Source organism: Entelurus aequoreus, linkage group LG25, assembly GCF_033978785.1.
Source record: "Entelurus aequoreus isolate RoL-2023_Sb linkage group LG25, RoL_Eaeq_v1.1, whole genome shotgun sequence".
Classification (NCBI taxonomy): Eukaryota; Metazoa; Chordata; class Actinopteri; order Syngnathiformes; family Syngnathidae; genus Entelurus; species Entelurus aequoreus.
This window is the reverse complement of record NC_084755.1, coordinates 24,550,935-24,570,654: the sequence shown is the minus strand read 5'-3', so window position 1 is coordinate 24,570,654 and position 19,720 is coordinate 24,550,935. Positions and strand designations below refer to the sequence as shown.

The 19,720-nt window shown below is 41.4% G+C and overlaps 1 long non-coding RNA gene across 1 annotated transcript; it reads left to right on the top strand.

Moving 5' to 3' along the window:
• The first annotated feature begins 4,241 nt into the window (after positions 1-4,241).
• Positions 4,242-11,518, top strand: LOC133642447 (uncharacterized). Its single transcript, XR_009824517.1, has 3 exons — positions 4,242-4,341; positions 4,650-4,753; positions 11,493-11,518. It is a non-coding gene; the product is annotated as an uncharacterized LOC133642447 (long non-coding RNA).
• The last annotated feature ends 8,202 nt before the right edge of the window (positions 11,519-19,720 follow it).

The window sequence follows — 19,720 nt, the reverse complement described above, 5'->3', positions numbered from 1 at the left end:
CAGGTGAGAAAGCTGACTGGGACGCCGTAAAACTAACGTCAAAGTTGATCATATCCGTGTGAGAGGGACAAAGATCCAACAGCGTTTGGCTATGGTACCAGGCTAGCCCTAAGAGGTGCTCTCACCCGTCTTAAACCCAAAACTGATGTTTTGAAAAAGACTGTAATGTATAGGGCAATCACTTACTGGAAGCAACTTCCACTATATCTGGTATCAATCACCAGCAAAGTGGGTTTTAAGAATAGACTAAGAGGAGAAGTATTGCGGAAAGAGATTATTCTAGATTGTACCTAATGTCATGACTGGTTTTATTGATTATTGACTATTTTATTGATTATGGGACAAGCAGTAGAAAACGGATGGATGGTACTTTTTCGTCACTTATTGTTTGTCTTTGGTACACTAATGTGTATATTTTAGGCCTTTGGTTCTTTGTTTTATTTTTGCAAAAATATATATGTATATTTTTATATTGCTCTTTTTATCTTTGGTATGAACATTATTATGTAAACTCAATTATTATGTAAACTAAATTATGTAAAGGTTTTTTTTTTTTTGGTTCTTTGTTGTTGCTATTTTTGTATTACAACATTTTATTATTTGATCATGTTATATTGCATTGTAATCTTTTGTTTTGTGATTGTGTGATGTTTTTTGCCTGGTCCCAAGGAAGAATAGTCTCCATTGCGGTGTAGACTTATGGGGATCCTTAATAAACTAAACTAAACTACACAATGGGTGGGTGAATGAAAGGTTCATACAAAGCGCATTTTTATTCGGTCTGTGGTTCGTAAATCGAAAAGTTCGTACAATTAAGGTTCCACTGTGTCATCAGATTCAGACTTGTGCACATCCACCTGCACAAAAGCTTTTCTGTCGAATACCTTTGACCTTGACGCTATGTGTCCGCATCTTGGAATCATGACAACTACCGCTACCATGCGGCTGAAGCTTCACAACAGTATTTGTTATACAATTGTTTTTGAAATCCTGTGCTTTTTTAAATTTTTTATAACAAATTCATAAATCACAAATTGATTCATTGTTGTAAAAAAAAATGCCTGAAAACGTTGCAACTGTTTCAAACATTTCAAGCCACAACAATCACAAAAAAAGCCAGCAAAATCCAGGAGGGACTGGTATGAAAAAAACATACATAGACACGTGATGCCACACACTGCTGTGGGATGTCATCCCACTCCTAAACCTGGATCGTCACAGGTTGTACAGCTCCTATAAGTGTTCAGATTGGTTTGGATCAGGATCAGAGGTGTGTTTTTTTCTACCCCCAAATTGTGGTGGTGATACACAGCTGTGGTGGTGAGCATTATCACCTTGTAAAACATTGAGTTTGGTCTCCAACTGTAAAGATTTGGGATTGCCACCAGTTGCATAATGTTATCTGAGTACCTCTCTGCATTGTCATCAGTGATTATAAACTTCATGTTGACAGTGATGGAGATGTCGCCCCACAGCGTTGCTCTGCTGCCACCAAAAGGTGTTACTTTGTCAGTGCAAATAGCAACGTTGTCCCTCGCTTATCCTACCAACATTGGCTGCAGAGTTGTAGAAGTGCTGAAAAAGTGAATAACTGATTGCTGAAATAAGTACGTTTTTTTTTTTTATGTACACACATTTTTGTGTAATTTCACACTTTTATTCATAAAGCGCTGTTACATTTTTTTTTTTTTACCAGCAGGTGTCTCTAGTGTGCACCTACATGGCTCCATGGCTCATCACCTCATTCAATTGTGCCCATAATGCCACAACTGCAGTATTATTCCCACGTCTGCATTTATTCATTCTTATTTTCTTACAGTTGCCTTAATTTCTGTATGATGGAATCTTCTGTCCCCCAGACTCAATGGCGAGTGGTCGTGCAAATCCTAGGACCGCATAACGTCACTGGTCAGTCACGGCCTGACTGTCACGAGGCCTTTTGTCATCCATTTTCTACCGCTTGTCCCTTTTGGGGTCGCGGGGGGTGCTGGAGCCTATCTCAGCATGTGCTGCGAGATACTGGAATGTTACAGTAAGTATGACGCATTGTTTGTGTTAACGCTCCACCTGTTGCTTAAGGAGTGGGACTGACTTCTACTTTGTAGAGCATAATTAAAATGTATCATACAGTGGCGGGCCGTGCGTTTCCCACCTAGGCCTTCAGTGATGTCCGACTTCAATGATTACCTCTGACAATACCATGATTGATGTCACCACATGACCATTGCTGGAGAAATACTATGCAGAAAAACATTTACTGTGCATTGAATCACCTCAACAGTTTTTTTTCTGGCGCATTTAAAAATCAATTAACCCGCATCAGCAATTAAAACATATCTTATGTGGTACTGTCAAAATTAAAATTGCAAAAAACATTAAAAGTGAAAAAATAAAATATTTGAACTCACAATTCGCAGCACCCATTCGACGCCGTATAAGCCAGTGGTACCCCTCGTAAGTCGGCTGATTCGAGTGGAAATGGCGAGCGTTTCCCCATTTCATCGCCAGAACAGCTGAGCTAGCTTCCGGGGTTGGCCGACATCGTCTCACAAGATGTAGTTTCTCTTTAAATATCTGTGACAGACTCCCGCTGTCGTCCGGGTTTTCAGGACCACCAAGGAAGGACATTGCTTCGAGCACGGTTGACTTTATTTTATTTTTGCAAATAAAACCTCAGTCTCAGGTCGGGTCGCTTTCCAGCTCCTTCCTCTTCCACTGCTCGCTCTTCCGGCCGCGTCTTCTGCGTCTCGCTCTCGGTCGCTTTCGCTCTGCATCCGCTGGCTCTCCACCTCCTTCTGCCCCGTCGTTCTCGGCTGTCGCCCTTTTACACACTAAGAGGGGATTACTCAATTGTGCCCAGCCGGCGATTCCCGCACCTAAGATTCGCGGCGTCGAACCTGGCGCGCCCCGCCTCGCTGCTCGCTCGCCGTCCACGCCTCCTTGCCGCCATCTTGGAGCCCTGCCTCGCTGTCGGACTGCTGGCCACGCCTCCTCGCCGCCATCTCGGAGTCGGCCCCGGCGGGGCACGCCTCGCTGTCGGTCTGCCGGCCCCGCCTCCCCACAATATCCTTCTTGAAAATGGCCTTGCAAATATATATCTGCCACCTAATCAATGTTTTGTTCTCCTTCTCTGGTATCCCGGTCTGGTTACGGCGCAACGCTTCCCACTCTCTGCTAAATTGCAACTTGTGAATGGATACTCACTTTGGAATGACAAGTGAGTATCCAATCAGTCTCGTTAATATCAGGCTATCTAGATAGGCTACTGTCAACAACTTGTGATCTGATTGGCTATCACAACTGTCTCTCAACTGTATGTGTTCTCAAATTCATCCGCTAACGGTCCCGATGAGTAGCCAATCACAGGACGTGTAAATGTCACGTTCAACATGAGGCCATTTAGAAGGCCTTACTGACAACAAGTCGTGATCTGATTGGCTATTGCAATTGTCTATCAACTGTATGTCCCCGTTCACTTACAGTGCACGGACGCCTGCATTGTTGATTCTGAAGGCCACTGGAACAAACATAATATGACATAAAGAGAACATGAATACTTTTAGATATTTAGGGAAAGTAAATAAAAAAATAATTTAATCTTTAATTATGATCATGATTTCTGGTTATGTTAGGCCAGCCGAGAAGGCCTTGCTGGCCCTGACGGCCCACCACTGGTATCACAAGAGATTACAGTCCAGAGTACAAGTGTGCAGACAAAAGGTTTATGCAAACTGAGCGTAGATAGTCAGGAAATTTACAAAACCCAAAACCAGTAAAGTTGGCTCGTAGTGTAATTCGTAAATAAAAACAGAATACGATAATTTGCAAACCCTTTTCAACTTATATTCAATTGAATAGACTGCAAAGACAAGATACTTAATGTTCGAATTGAGTTTTAATTTTTTTGACCCGAAGAGGCCGAGGCCTCCACAGATGCCCTAGGTCAGGGGTCGGCAACCCGTGGCTCTAGAGCCGCATGCGGCTCTTTAGCGCCGCCCTAGTGGCTCTCTGGAGATTTTTCAAAAATGTATGAAGAATGGAAAAAGATGAGGGGAAAAAAAATATTTTTTTTTGTTTTAGTATGGTTTGTGTAGGAGGACAAACATGACACAAACCTCCGTAATTGTTACAAATCACACTGTTTATATTAAATATGCTTCACTGATTCAAGTATTTGGCGAGCGCCGTTTTGTCCTACTTATTTTGGCGGTCCTTGAACTCACCGTATAGTCTGTTTACATGCATAACTTTCTCCGACTTTCTAGGACGTGTTTTATGCCACTTCTTTTTCTGTCTCATTTTGTCCACCAAACTGTTAACGTTGTACATGAGTGCACAAAGGTGAGTTTTGTTGATGTTATTGACTTGTGTGAAGTGCTAATCAGACATATTTGGTCACTTCATGACTGCAAGCTAATCGATGCTAACATGCTATTTAGGCTAGCTATATGTACATATTGCATCATTATGCCTAATTTGTAGCTATATTTGAGCTAATTTAGTTTCCTTTAAGTCCTCTTAATTAAATTTATATCTCATGACACATGTAATATGGCTTTTAATTTTTTGCGGCTCCAGACAGATTTGTTTTTGTTTTTTTGGTCCAATATGGCTCTTTCAACATTTTGGGTTGCCGACCCCTGCCCTAGGTCTTCAGGCCTGCTTTGTGTTCTACCTGGGTGACCACCGTCTGCTGGCAGTGGGGACACTGGGCTTGTCCTGGGCTATCTTGCAGCGATGGCACTACCACCACGTGAGTCACTGAAAGTGGGAAATAATATAAATATAAACAAACACATGTCTTTTTCTTCCACAGTTCAGATTGGTTTTATTTGAACATATATAGATTCAAAATGTTTCATCACATTTTTACATTTTCAACATCGCTTATTTAATCATACCTCTTTTCCACTTAATATCACACGTAGGTTCACCCCCTGTTCCCTGCTTGTACACATCTCAAACATTTCACACATTACAAATTAGTGTAGTGTAAATACAACAGATTTCTTCACAACTATACTGAACAGAAAATATAAAGGCAACAACTTTTGTTTTCGCTCCCATTTTTCACGAGTTGAACTCAGAGATCCAAAACATTTTACTGTATACCATATTTTTCGGAGTATAAGTCGCACCGGCCGCAAATGCATAATAAAGAAGGAAAATATATATATATACATATATATATAAGTCGCACTGGAGTATAAGTCGCATTTTTTGGGGAAATTTATTTGATAAAACCCAACACCAAGAATAGACATTTGAAACGCAATTTAAAATAAATAAAGAATAGTGAACAACAGGCTGAATAAGTGTACGTTATATGACGCATAAATAACCAACTGAGAACGTGCCTGGTATGTTAACGTAACATATTATGGTAAGAGTCATTCAAATAACTATAACATGAAGAACATGCTATACGTTTACCAAACAATCTGTCACTCCTAATCGCTAAATCCCATGAAATCTTATACGTCTAGTCCAGTGGTTCTTAACCTTGTTGGAGGTACCGAACCCCACCAGTTTCATATGCGCAATCACCGAACCCTTCTTTAGGGAACAATAAAATGTTGTATTTTTGTCAAATTCAAGACAAAGTTATATGTTTTTGGTAACACTTTAGTATTGGAAACATATTCTAAGTAACAAAGACTTAATTTAAAGTTATTTGGTTAGGGCTAGAGGGTTAGGGTTAGGGTTAGAGGGTTAGGGTTATAATAAGGCCATGCCGAATAAGGCATTAATAAGTACTTAATAATGACTAGTTAAGAGCCAATATGTTACTAATTTGCATGTTAATAAGCAACTAATTAATGGTGAATATGTTCCCCATACTAAAGTGTTACCATGTTTTTTTTACTGGTGCACAAAATGAACCGTGCATGAACATCACCTTGTTCAAAGAACAAAACCAACACAGTGCATAAACTCACAACAAATTACACACCTGCAAATCAGTCAGCTGTTGCCGTATCCGTAATACGCCCATAGGGAGAAGTTTGTATTTACACGATGAGTCGGGTGTGTCTTAAACCTTCGCCGAACCCCTGAGCCCGACTCACCGAACCCCTAGGGTTCGATCGAACCCAGGTTAAGAACCACTGCTCTAGTCTCTTACGTGAATGAGCTAAATAATATTATTTGATATTTTACGATAATGTGTTAATAATTTAACACATAAGTCGCTCCAGAGTATAAATCGCACCCCCGGCCAAACTATGAAAAAAACTGCGACATATAGTCCGAAAAATACGGTAATACATATTCATAGTCTTTTTAAGCTCGACAATCATTAATGGCATGTCCGCAAGGCTAACAAGTTGCCATCCATACAACGTGATTATCTCCACTACCCTGAATAAAGGCAGTATGGGATTAACTTATTAAAGTTAAGTTAAAGTCACACACACACACTAGGTGTGGTGAAATTACCCTCTGTATTTGACCCATCCCCTTGTTCCACCCCCTGGGAGGTGAGGGGAGCAGTGAGCAGCAGCGGTGGCTGCGTTTGGGAATCATTTTGGTGATTTAACCCCCAATTCCAACCCTTGATGCTGAGTGCCAAGCAGGGAGGTAATGGGTCCCATTTTTATAGTCTTTGGTATGACTCGGCCGGGGTTTGAACTCACGACCTTCCAGTCTCAGGGCGGACACTCTAACCACAAGGGATGAAAATCGCTGCGTTTGGCCCACGACCCATTGCGACATTTTCGCTTAGGCCCTGTGAGGCAAAAAGTTTGGGCACCCCTTCTCTATATTGAATAAGTATATTTGATTTGGACAAGGCACATTGATCAACATATGAGCAAAGGCATCACAGTAGATATACCAGAATGAGCTACAATTGCTAAATATCATCTGGTTATTTTTTTGAATACATTTGCTGACGGCTATGTTTTTATTACACATTGTGAAAGTGCCAACCAAGCCTGAAAATGTACAAATGTAATTTTGGAAGTCTCGATACCATTGTTCCTCTTATTGCATCAAATCAGGAACGAGTACTATACACACTGGTATCCTAATTAAGGAAGCAATTTGACACTTGAGGTGAACTTTCACTTTTTATTTGTGCTCCGTCCACTTAGCATTTCTCAATAAAAAGGAACTATAGAAGCCTCTCAGCATGGCAGTCATGTTTAGAGCCCTCATGTACAACGTCCATGGTCCAGGATCCTGGGAGGTTCCCCACTTTACTTTATAGTATTGATTAAAATTATTGGATTAGTGGGAGTGGCACATGGCTCATGCTTTAAAAGCTGTGATCATGTGCACTGGTTTCTTATATGTAGTGGTCAGACCGCTGCTCATTTTCTATTCTGTCTCACCATAAATTCATATTAAATCATTCAGGAAGTGCATAAACCACTCAAGGAATCATTGCTCAACATATTTGCAGGGAAGACTTACCCTGACTTTATACAATACAACACTGAGATGACGTCATCGCTTGTCATTTGACCTCACATAATAAATAAGAGGTATGATTGAACAGCAAATACACATGAAAGTGTGCTTCACATTTTTGTTTTCCTTTTGAAAAAGGCAAGTTGTCTTATGTTCAGGGTCTAGGTAGCTATCAACTACAAATCAATAATAACTAGTTAAAGATCCTGTCATTGTGGCAGCTGAATTGAAAGTGTTTTTCAAAAATTCAGTCCGAGAATTATATATATGTATACTTACATACAAACATACACACACATCCCAGCAGGCACAAGACATTAAAACAACGTTGAGAACTTGAATTAGGTCCTGACGTTGACAACTCAAAACTCACATTGGAACAACATGCTCTTTGACGACGTTTAATCAATGTTGGGTTCTGACGTTGATTTGACCATTGAATTTCGGTCATTTTCCAACCAATATTTTCCAACACAAATACAACTTTGAAACAACATGCTTTTTGATGACGTCTATTCAATGATAGGTTGTGACTTTAATTTGACCATTGAAATATGGTCATTTCTTACTTTGCAACATTGTGGATATAATGTTGGACATCCACTTTGTCTCAATTACAAATACAACAATTTTTTGCAATGTTGTTTCAAAGTCACATGTACATTTAACATGTACGTTTAATCAACGTTGTATCAATATATATTCATATATATGTACTGTATGTGTGTATGTATATATAAGTATATATATATATATATTATATATACTGTATGTGTGTGTATATATATATATATATATATATATATATATATATATATATATATATATATATATATATATATATATATATATATATATATATATATATATATATATATATATATATATATATATATATATATATAAACATATATACATATATACATGTATATAAACATATATACATATACATACAGTGCTCAATACCGGGGTAGAGCGTAATATACGTTAGGTCAGGAAAAAACACAGAGGCTATTTCATCCCTACAAGCCTGTTTCGCAGGTTTCCCTGCTCTTCAGGGGAATTTATAGAAGTGTCTATGGTTGTTACATATATATAGGGTACATTACATGTGGGTGTGGCCATTGTTACACAGTAGTGCCTTGCTTCTGTGCCGACATGATGAGACATTATTGACAGGCACTTCCCCAAAAAACATGTACTCAGGAAGATATTCAACAGGAACACCTTGAAACTTAGCTACAGCTGCATGATGAATATCAAACAACCCATTGACTTACACAACAAAAAGATTCTGAGCACACACAGACAAGCAACCGCTAACGAATCTAACTCCACAGATAACTGCAAGTGCAGATAACAGGCTTAACAGCCCACTCAATGGAAACTGTTTAAGAACATCAGATGTTTACCAAGCCAGCGTCACAAGCAAAGACAACTCAAACACAGAGACATACATTGGACTCACAGAAAACACCTTTAAGACCCGTTATAACAATCACACAGCATCATTCTGTAGGCCCCAACTCAAGAACTTTACATAGCTGAGCAAATACATATGGACTCTTACAGACAATAAAATTGATCACGCCATTACATGGCGAATTGTCGCATCTCCCTCACCATACAACAGTGCAGCTAAAAGATGTAACGTGTGCCTGAAATAAATGTTTTTATTATATACCACACCAGCATGTCCACTTTAAACAAACGCAACAAACTGGTTTCATCATGCTGGCACAGAAGCAAGGCACTACTGTGTAACAGTGACCACACCCCCATGTAATGTACACTATATATATGTAACAACCACATACACTTCAATAAAATCCCCTGAAGAGCAGAGAAACCTGCGAAAGAGGCTTGTAGTGATGAAATAGCCTCTGTGTTTTTCCTGACCTAATAAATATATATATATATATATATATATATATATATATATATATATATATATATATATATATATATATATATATATATATATATATATGTATATATATATATATATATATATGTATATATATATATATATATATATATATATGTATATATATATATATATATATATATATATATATATATATATATATATATATATATATATATATATATATATATATATATATATATATATATATATATATATATATATGTGGTCAAAAGTTTACATACACTTGTAAAGAACATAATGTCATGGCTGTCTTAAGTTTCCAATAATTTCTACAACTGTTATTTTTTGTGGATAGAGTGATTGGAGCACATACTTGTTGGTCACATAAAACATTCATGAAGTTTGGTTCTTTTATGAATTTAGTATGAGTGTACTGAAAATGTGACCAAATCTGCTGGGTCAAAAGTATACATACAGCAATGTTAATATTTGGTTAAAGTCCCTTGGCAAGTTTCACTGCAATAAGGCGCTTTTGGTAGCCATCCACAAGCTTCTGGAAAGCTTCTGGTTGAATTTTTGACCACTCCTCTTGACAAAATTGGTGCAGCTCAGCTAAGTTTGTTGGTTTTCTGACATGGACTTGTTTCTTCAGCATTGTCCACACGTTTAAGTCAGGACTTTGGGAAGGCCATTCAAAAACCCTAATTCTATCCTGATTTAGCCATTCCTTTACCACTTTTGACGTGTTTTGGGGGTCGTTGTCCTGTTGGGACACCCAACTGCACCCAAGACCCAACCTCCGGGCTGATGATTTTAGGTTGTCCTGAAGAATTTGGAGGTAATCCTCCTTTTTCATTGTCCCATTTACTCTCTGTAAAGCACCAGTTCCATTGGCAGCAAAACAGGCACAGAGCATAATACTACCACCACCATGCTTGACGGTAGGCTTGGTGTTCCTGGGATTAAAGGCCTCATCTTTTCTCCTCAAAACATATTGCTTAGTATTGTGGCCAAACAGCTCAATTTTTGTTTCATCTGACCACATAACTTTCCTCCAGAAGGTCTTATTTTTGTCCATGTGATGTCAAGACAGCCATGACATTATGTTCTTTACAAGTGTATGCAAACTTTTGACCACGACTGTATGTATACACAGTACAGGCCAAAAGTTTGATCACATCTTCTCATTCAATGCGTTTTCTTTATTTTCATGACTATTTACATTGAAGATTGTCACTGAAGGCATCAAAACTTTGATTTACGGGAAATGATTAGACAGCCAGGCATCTTATGAGTCATACAGGCAGGACATAAAGTACATTACAACAGTACAATCTGTTCTCAAACAGGCAGGGTGTCTTATGAAAACTAACATGTGGCGCTAAATGACTAAGTCAGGGTAAAGTAAGAGCTTTTCTTTGCGTCACACACACCCACACATACCAGATGCTAACAGTAAAATATTGTATCGTTTCAGCCTTTCCTCCACACGGGTTCGAAACGATAGTTTTTGAGAACGGGCTCCAGAATGGGAAAGTCTGATAACGGCGCCTTGTCGTTATTGTGCAGACAAGCAAACCACTACTTTTTGATAACCATGATATCACTGTTCCGTCATGCAACTATACAAAAGATAAGACCGCACACGAATGGTGGACAACAAGGCTGTGTTCGTGCTGCAGTTACTGCTATTAGCACTATAGCGACAAAACAATGTCAACCTAGAAGTACCGCCAGTGCATTGTAACTAGCATTAGCATGTAGCATATAGCTTTGACTAGCAATTCCTGTCTGGACGTAACTCGTTGATTTGACAACATTTAGATGTGATTTCTCGATTTTTGTGCTTTTAACATCCCTAAGTAACCTCTTATGAAACATAGCACGTTTTATTCTGAAAATCTATCAGATTTGTTTTGTTTATTTGTCGTTTTTCCTGTCTGTGTGAAATTGATGCATTTTTGCTGCCACATTGGCTAAAAATAGAAGCAAGGAAATGTAGGTCAAGTAAGCAAAACAATGGAGTTATTGTATATCTAAATATAAGTATGTATATTAGCGGTTAAATTTTTTTTATTCACATCTGAATCGCGATTTTTATTTATTCAGATTCTAAATTGGTTGATGAAATTCAAAAATCTCTCTCTCACTCACTCTCTCTTTCTCTCTCTCTATATATATTTTTTAGGTAATTTCTACGCCTACTCGCCACAAGTTTACGTCATTCGTACAGAGGCCAAGAAGAGGTTTGCAACCTCTTTTTGTCACAGTTCGATTAAATGTGGAACAGAGGACCCCAAAGAGGCAGAAGGATTTGTGAGTAAATTGTTCTTTACTTAACAAAAGAAGCGATCACAACAATGATCCAACAATAGAATATAACAAAAAGCGACGGTGCGAAAAAGAGAACACAAAAAGAGCACCGTGACAAAAAGAACAAAAGCTAATATACAAACTAACTAAACTGGGGTCGGAGTTGCAAGACGTGCAAACTATCAACGTACATACCAAGCTGGATGGCACTGGAAATAGCAAAAATGGTACGTAGCAAAAATACAAGGAGTCTTCATACGATCAGAGTCAAGGAGTGGAATTGCCGAGTGCCATCCAGCTGACAAGGTGCTGCTTAAGTAGTGCTGGTGAGATTGGACACAGCTGTGCACGTCTCACAACTCCGCCCACAGGGAAACACAGGAACTCTGAGGAAGACAAAAGGTAAGAGCCAGGTCTGCGGCACCAACAAAGGAAAACTAAGCATACAAACCACAAGGTGGCAGCAGGCGGTGACACTTTTGAACAGTTTCTATTATCATTTTCATACCAAATGATGTATTGCAAAAATTGGTTTGAATCGAGAATCCATTTTCAATCGATAGCCAGAGACGAAGGTAGTTGGTGCCTGTCGTGGCGGTAATCCTAGAACCCTCTGGATGTCGCCAAGTTGAAGAAAGAGTCCTATCGGGTTCTTTTGGGTCTTTGTCATCTCTGACTGTCGTGGTATGGGTTGTAATGATCAGACGGTTTATGCAAGCAATGTATTTATTCCGACCAGCCTCAGTCTAGCATAGGATTCTGTGTGTCACAACATCAAGCGTCATTACGCAACATCCGGTCGGGGACATCCTGTATGCTGTATCAAAATAAAGGCATAACAGATAACACCACATCTTCCTTTCTAGAAAACTAAACGGACTGTAACAATTACAGCTGTATGTCAGATAATGTATAATCTGTAAACCTTTCCATGAAATATAACATGTATTCACTCAGAATGGAATAATCACTCCTAAGACTTCTCAAGAAAAATAACAAAAGCAAACATAGTCAGGCAATATCTTTGGAGGCAAATAGTGTAACCATCAGAACACAAAACATTCACCAGTCTTACTTGTTTCACATATTTTTTTTTCTTTTCACTTTTTTTTCACATTTGTTTCTCTCTCTCCCCCTCCCACAGTTCACAAGTCCAGTCTGTAAGGTTTTCTCACCACTCTGCCACACCTAGTGGTAGGACCATGTGTGTGTGTATGGACAGGTGTAAGTACCTTGGGAGTCTGTGTTGAAGGTGACTTGGGCCATTCTGGAGAACCCAGTGTGGGCTCACCTGGTTGGGGTGGAGTACTGGGTGTCAGTGTGTGAGGTGTGTGCGGAACAGTCTCTGGAAAAGGGACAAGGTGGTGTCTATTCCTTCTGATCGTGCCTGTAGGGCAGTCCACAATGTATGAACGTGGGGCAGAGTGGGATGAAACCACTGTGCCTTGAGACTTTGTATTTGTAATCCACACTGGTTGACCTGGAGTGAGTTGACTCAGATCTCTCACACGGTGTCTTTTGTTGAAACTTGCGGTGTCCTTTACTCCCCTCTCGCTTTCTCTAGCTGCGACGACGGTGCTGTCTGGAAGCTCTGGAGTTAGGAGAGATGGATGCTGGGGAAGTGGAGTGTGCAGTCTTCTGCCCATGAGGAGTTGAGCAGGACTGTAGCCATTTGCGAGTGGTGTAGCTCTACAAGCCAACAGCGCTAGATATGGATCTTTAGCCTTCTTTAGCAGGTTTTTCACGGTCTGCACGTGACGTTCCGCCTCTCCATTACTCTGAGCGAACCTAGGGCTACTGGTGGAATGAGTGAACCCATAAACTGCTGCAAAGTCTTTGAATTCTTGACTGGAGTATTGAGCTCCGTTATCACTGAAAAAATGGACCGGAACACCATGCCTGGAGAAGATCGACTTGAGATGCACAATAACATCCTCAGATCGTGTGGAAGTTACCTTGACGATCTCTACAAACCTAGAGTAGTAGTCCACTACAAGTAGGTAGGTGTCTTGGTTGAGTGAGAATAAATCAGAACCTACTTTTTGCCATGGTCTCTCTGGGAGCTCACTGGACATTAATGGCTCCACCGGATTGGCTCGTTCTTTGATGCATGTGTTGCAATTTCTCACCAGCTCGTTTAGTTGGCTGCTCAAGCCTGGCCACCATACAGCCTCTGTGGCCCGCTCTCTGCATCTGGTCATCCCCTGATGTCCCTCGTGAAGTGCGTCGAGGACAGAGTTGCGCATCGCTGTGGGAATAACTAGTCTGGAGCCCCTGAGCAGTAGTCCATTGTGTACTGTAAGTATGGTTCTATCAGGCCAGTAAGCTTTCACTGGACCTGTGAGCTTGCTGCGGTCAGGCCATCTTTTCTGACCGTATGACATGACCTCTGAGCACACACTGTCTTGCTGCAGTTGTCCTCTCAGTTGAGCCAAGTATGTTGAGCTGGTGGGCATGTTGGTGACAACTTCATCTGCGTAGATGTTTGTGTCTTCCATTAAGTCTCTGTCTGTCAGTTTCGTGCTTGGGTTTTGGATGACAGGCAAGCGTGAGAGAGTGTCGGCTGTAAACAGGTCTTTGCCAGGGGTGTGTGAGATAGTGTAACTGTACCTCATGAGTCTGAGTCGGAACCACTGGATTCTGGGAGGAAGCTCAGTGAGTGCCTGGTGACCTAGCAGGCTGACAAGTGGCTTGTGGTCAGTTTCCATGGCAAAATGCCTCCCAATAAGGAAGTCCCAGAAACGCTCGCAACCCCATGTCAATCCTAGCGCCTCCTTCTCCCGCTGGGCATATCGCTGTTCGGTCTCTGTCATACAGCGTGATGCGTACGCGACTGGTTTCCACAGCTCTCCCTCCTTCTTCATATGGACTGCCCCCAATCCGTATGAAGAGGCATCCGCCGACAGTTTCAGCTCTTTGTTGGGGTTGTACAGTGTCAGTACTGGAAGTGATGTGAGATCATTTTTCAGCCGATCAAACGCTCTCTGTTGTGCACATCCCCAGACCCACTGATACTTCTTTGAGAGAAGGTCTCTCAACGGCTTGTCTTTTTCAGCCAGACCTGGAATGTACTTTCCGAGCTGGTTTAACATTCCCAGGAAACTACGAACCTCTCCTGTGTTGGACGGCTCTCTCATTGACATGACAGCCTTTACTTTGTCTGGGTCAGGTTGCACACCTTCAGCTGACAGAATGTGGCCTAAGAACTTGACTTAGTTTAGTCTTTATTTGAAGGGACAATGTACAGAAACATTAAGCTCAAAGACAGATATGTTCTGTACCAGATTATAGCTAAATAGCTAATTTCCATCCGCAGTCCCTGGCCACCCAAACCAAAGGGATACAAAAATCATGCAATAAAATTATGACAATAAAATCATACACAAGTATTAAGAAAAAAGTCATAAAATGCCCTTTCATGGACACATACTTAATATACAATACAACCACACTTCATTTACATCATCACACAAAGACAATACATGCTTTTGTTCACATCTGTCATCATTTGTAAAAACAACCATGATTTTAACACACACACCTCACAATTTACAATAAAAATGCTCTCATGGATAAATATAATACACATTAGGTTGATGTGTCAAACATAATGTCCATCTTAGTGACCGTGTGAGTAGCTTTGATTGCTCCAAAGCCACTTTTTAACTTCAATTGTGAATGAAGAGTAATCTGTTAGACTTTTCAAGTTTGTTGTGAGGTCGTTCCATTCCTTTATGGCTTTATATGAAAAGGCTGATTGTGCAAAAGAGGTTTTACATCTGGGTATGCTACACTGCCCCCTGGTGGAGCCTCGTGTGTTTCTAGTTGTCACAGCAGATGTAAACTGGACAAAGTGCTTAAGTGGCGCTGGTGCAGTGTTATTTAAGATTCGATGGGCCATTCGTATTGATGCTAATCTTTGAATGTTAGCTAAATTTAACAATCTATATTTTTGGAGAACTAAACAATGATGGTGGTGTTGTGGTTTTAGGTCAAGGATTTTGAGGGATTGTTCGTGCAAAGTTTCCAATGGCCTCAGTGTCATTTTGCTTGCCTGCGACCAACATGTTATACAATAATAAAAACGAGACATAATCATTGCATTAAAATAAGTTTGAGCTGCCTCCAGTGTTAATGAATTCCTGATACATTTGAACGTTTTTATGTTGTATTTAAGACTCTGGCACATCTGTTTGATATGTTTTTTAAAGCCAAGTGTTGGCTCTAAAATGACACCCAGGTAACGATATTCACTAACATTTTGTATTATTTCCTTATTAACCGTTATATTTGGAAAGGATGACATTTTATATTTGTTTACAAAATACATTGTTGCAGTTTTTTTAATGTTTAATGTAAGACAAGAGTCATGTAGCCATCTTGCCACCTTCTCCATGGCTGCTGTAAGTTTTCTGGCAACCGTTTCAGCGTCCTTTCCCCAAGTATAAATAACCGTGTCATCTGCATACATCTGGATATTTACATCCTCACATACATATGGCAGGTCGTTTATATACATGGAGAAAAGAAGAGGGCCGATATTAGAGCCTTGTGGCAGGCCAATATCAGTAGCAGTGAGACTGGATGTTGTGTTATCAAGCTTCACTTCTGCTCAGTTCACATTTCTCCATGTTTAGTGTGACCCCCGCTTCCTGGAGTTTGTTGAGAATGGTGTGTAGTCTGATGTCGTGCTCTTGTTGGTCTCTTCCCCAGATGAGAACATCATCCATGTGGCATACGACTCCCTGCAGCCCATCGATGATCATAGACATACGCCGCTGAAAATGTTCTGGGGCTGACGCTATGCCGAAGGGCAGCCTGTTAAAGTAAAAACGGCCAAAGGGAGTTATGAACGTGGTGTACAGTGACGACTCGGGGGATAATGGGATTTGCCAAAATCCTCTGTTGGCATCTAACTTGCTGAAGACCTTCGCTCCTGCTAGAGAACCAATAGTCTGCTCCACCGAAGGCAGTATGTATTTCTCTCTGCAAACCGCTTCGTTGAGGCGAGTGAGGTCAACGCAGATACGCACTGAGCCATTCTTTGTAGGCACTGGAACCATGCCCAAACACCAGTCAGTCGGCTCTTCCACTCTGGATATGACTCCAATGTCCTCCATTTTCTTGAGCTCCTCTTTTACTTTGGCTAGTAAAGGGATGGGGACCCGTCTTGGTGTGGCCAGGGAATGGGGAATGGCGTCTGGCCTGAGCTTTATAGTGTATGGCTGCTGCATCATTCCTAAACCCTGACACAGTTTTGGGTAGGACTCTTCCATTTCAGACTTGTCTATGCTGTCTGCTCTGTAGACTAGTTTAAGCTTAATGCTTGCTGGTCTGCTTAACAAGGCTACATTTAGGTCATTGACAACATAAACATCTTCCTGTATCACCTGCTCTCCTTTGCAAGGTGACGCTCTGTATCTGCCTAAAACAAATAGAGGCATGCGGCCTGGGCCAAACAGTGGTATGTCGGGTTTGGCTAGCTGTGTGTTGCCCTCTGTAATAGCATAGTAAATCTTAGCTGGGATAACTGAGACATCGGCTCCAGTGTCGATCTTAAACCTGACTTTGTGGTTTCTCACAATTAAATCAGCATACCATGGGTCTAAACCTGCATCTACTGAGCCTAGGAACAAGGGAGTGTCGTCATCATTACATTCTGTCTCTACAACATGTACAGTTTTGATAGATTTACATACTTTGTTGTAATGGCCTCTCTTTCCACATGTGTGACATGTTACATCTCTGGCTGGGCACTGTGCTTTGGCATGACCAGGGGACTTTCCACATCTGTAGCATGTCTGGCGATCAAATGATGGCTGTGGCTTTGCTGCTGAGTGCTTTGGGTGATGAGGGATCTTGGGTGTAAATGGTTTTTGTCTTCTGCCTTTTGTTATTGCATCAATGTCCATCCTACCCCCTCCCCTGAGGTCTGTTTGCTGCCTCTTGATCACTTCGGACTGTCTTGCCATGTTGACTGTTTTTTCCAGCGTCAAATCTGGGTCTAACTGCAACCTCTCGGATAGACTGACGTCTCTCAGCCCCACCACAATACGATCTCTTAACTCGTCGTGGAGTGCTCCGTATTTGCAGTTTTCTGCCAGGGCATGTAATGCAGTTATAAAAACATCAACAGCCTCGTTTGATTGTTGCACTCTTTGGTTGAATCTTGCCCTCTCATATATCACATTCTTCCTAGGCACAAAGTACCTTTCAAGCGTGGCTTTCACTGAGGTGTACTGCTGTCTCTGTACGTCGGTTAAATCATGCCCGCGCAGGATGTCATCTGCTTCATCCCCCATGCAGTAGATCAGAGTGTTCACCTGGTTAGCTTCAGTGCTAAGATGGAGGTTGCTGGCTAGCCGGAATCTCTCGAACCTGCGTATCCATCGTTCCCAGTCCCGAGGCTTTGAAAAGTTGAACGCTTCAGGTGGTTGTATGGAGAACGTAGCGCTCGGAGGAGCGTTAGCATTAGCCGCTAGCTGGGGAGGTTGTTGTTGCCGCGCTGCCGGTACAGCCGCTGCGTTGCCACCTTTGGACATTTCGTCTCTCCTGACGTTATAAAAACTCTCCTTTCAGCTGCAAAAGTTGCTCTTTTTACTGAGTTGCTCTTTTTACTGCTGCCGAACTTCTGACACCATGTCATGGTATGGGTTGTAATGATCAGACGGTTTATGCAAGCAATGTGTTTATTCTGACCAGCCTCAGTCTAGCATAGGATTCTGTGTGTCACAACATCAAGCGTCATTACGTAACATCTGGTCGGGGACATCCTGTATGCTATATCAAAATAAAGGCATAACAGATAACACCACACTAACTGTCTCATCCTAGTGTCATTGGAGCCAACGTGTACAACTATGTTCGCAGAGCTAGTGGTGCGATTAGCCTGTCATACGTGTTTACTAGGCCTGTTGCGAGTTAGCTCCCTAAAATTAGCTTCGATGTCAGGTGCTCTGGCCCCGGGAATACACTTAATTATGGCTGATTTTCTAAGCTGTATGTTTCGGGGTGGGTCTAGTTTAAGGGCTAAATCTATTATGCGTCTCAACCAGTTTACTGTTGCTTGTAGGCCACTTAGGGCTGCTACAAACTGGGCTAGTCAGCTCGTTACAACTAACGCTAGCAAATGTGTCCGCAGCGTCTAAAGTTACGAGATTACTCTGCTCTAGTTGGCGGACACGTTACTCTAGTAGGGCCAACATATCCATGAGAATGGTGCACGAAGAGCAGGGAGCCATACTCACGTTGTTTCTTTCACCGTGTCGAGTTCTTGCTGACTTCGGAGAAGTGATCGCAACGTTTGGTCGCAGATTCCTTAGAACGCGCCGGGCTTAGCTATGTTAGCTTAGAAGCTAGCTAGCTGAGGGAGGGGCGGTGAGACAAAGAGCGGGTGGTTTGCAAGTTTGATAAGACTACTTAATATGTTTGGGAAGGAATAAAGAAAACTGTAAAACAATTCAGAATCAGAATCAGCTTTATTGTCATTACGCAGGGTAACGAGATTGAGGCCATTCCATACAGTGCGATAAAACAAGTGTACACTCTATACAGAGGGTGAAATTAATATGTACATGAATATGGGTGATGAAACAGGGGGGTTGGTGGAATGGGTTATTGCACCGAAGAGAAGGCAGTTATGAGGGTCAATGGGGAAGTCTGTTCAGGGTGGTTATGGCCCTGGGGAAGAAGCTGTTCTTTAGCCTGTTCGTCCTGGTTTTAATGCACCTGTAGCGCTTCCCAAAAGGGCAGCAGGTAGAACAGGTCAGAGCCAGGGTGGGTGCTGTCCTTGATGATGGCACTAGCTCTGTTGAGGCAGCGGGAGGTGTAGATGTCCATCAGAGAGGGGAGAGGGCGGCCGATGATCTTCTGAGCCGTCTTGACCACTCTTTGCAGCCTCTCCCTATCTGCTGCAGTGCAGCTGCCGTACCATACTGTAATACAGTAGGTCAGCAGGCTCTCGATGGACGAGCAGTAGAAGGTCAGCAGCAGGTCAGGCTTCAGGTTGTACTTCCCGAGGACTCTCAGGAAGTGTAGCCGCTGCTGAGCCTTCTTGATGATTGCTGTGGGGTTGACTGTCCAGGAAAAGTCGTTAGAGATGTG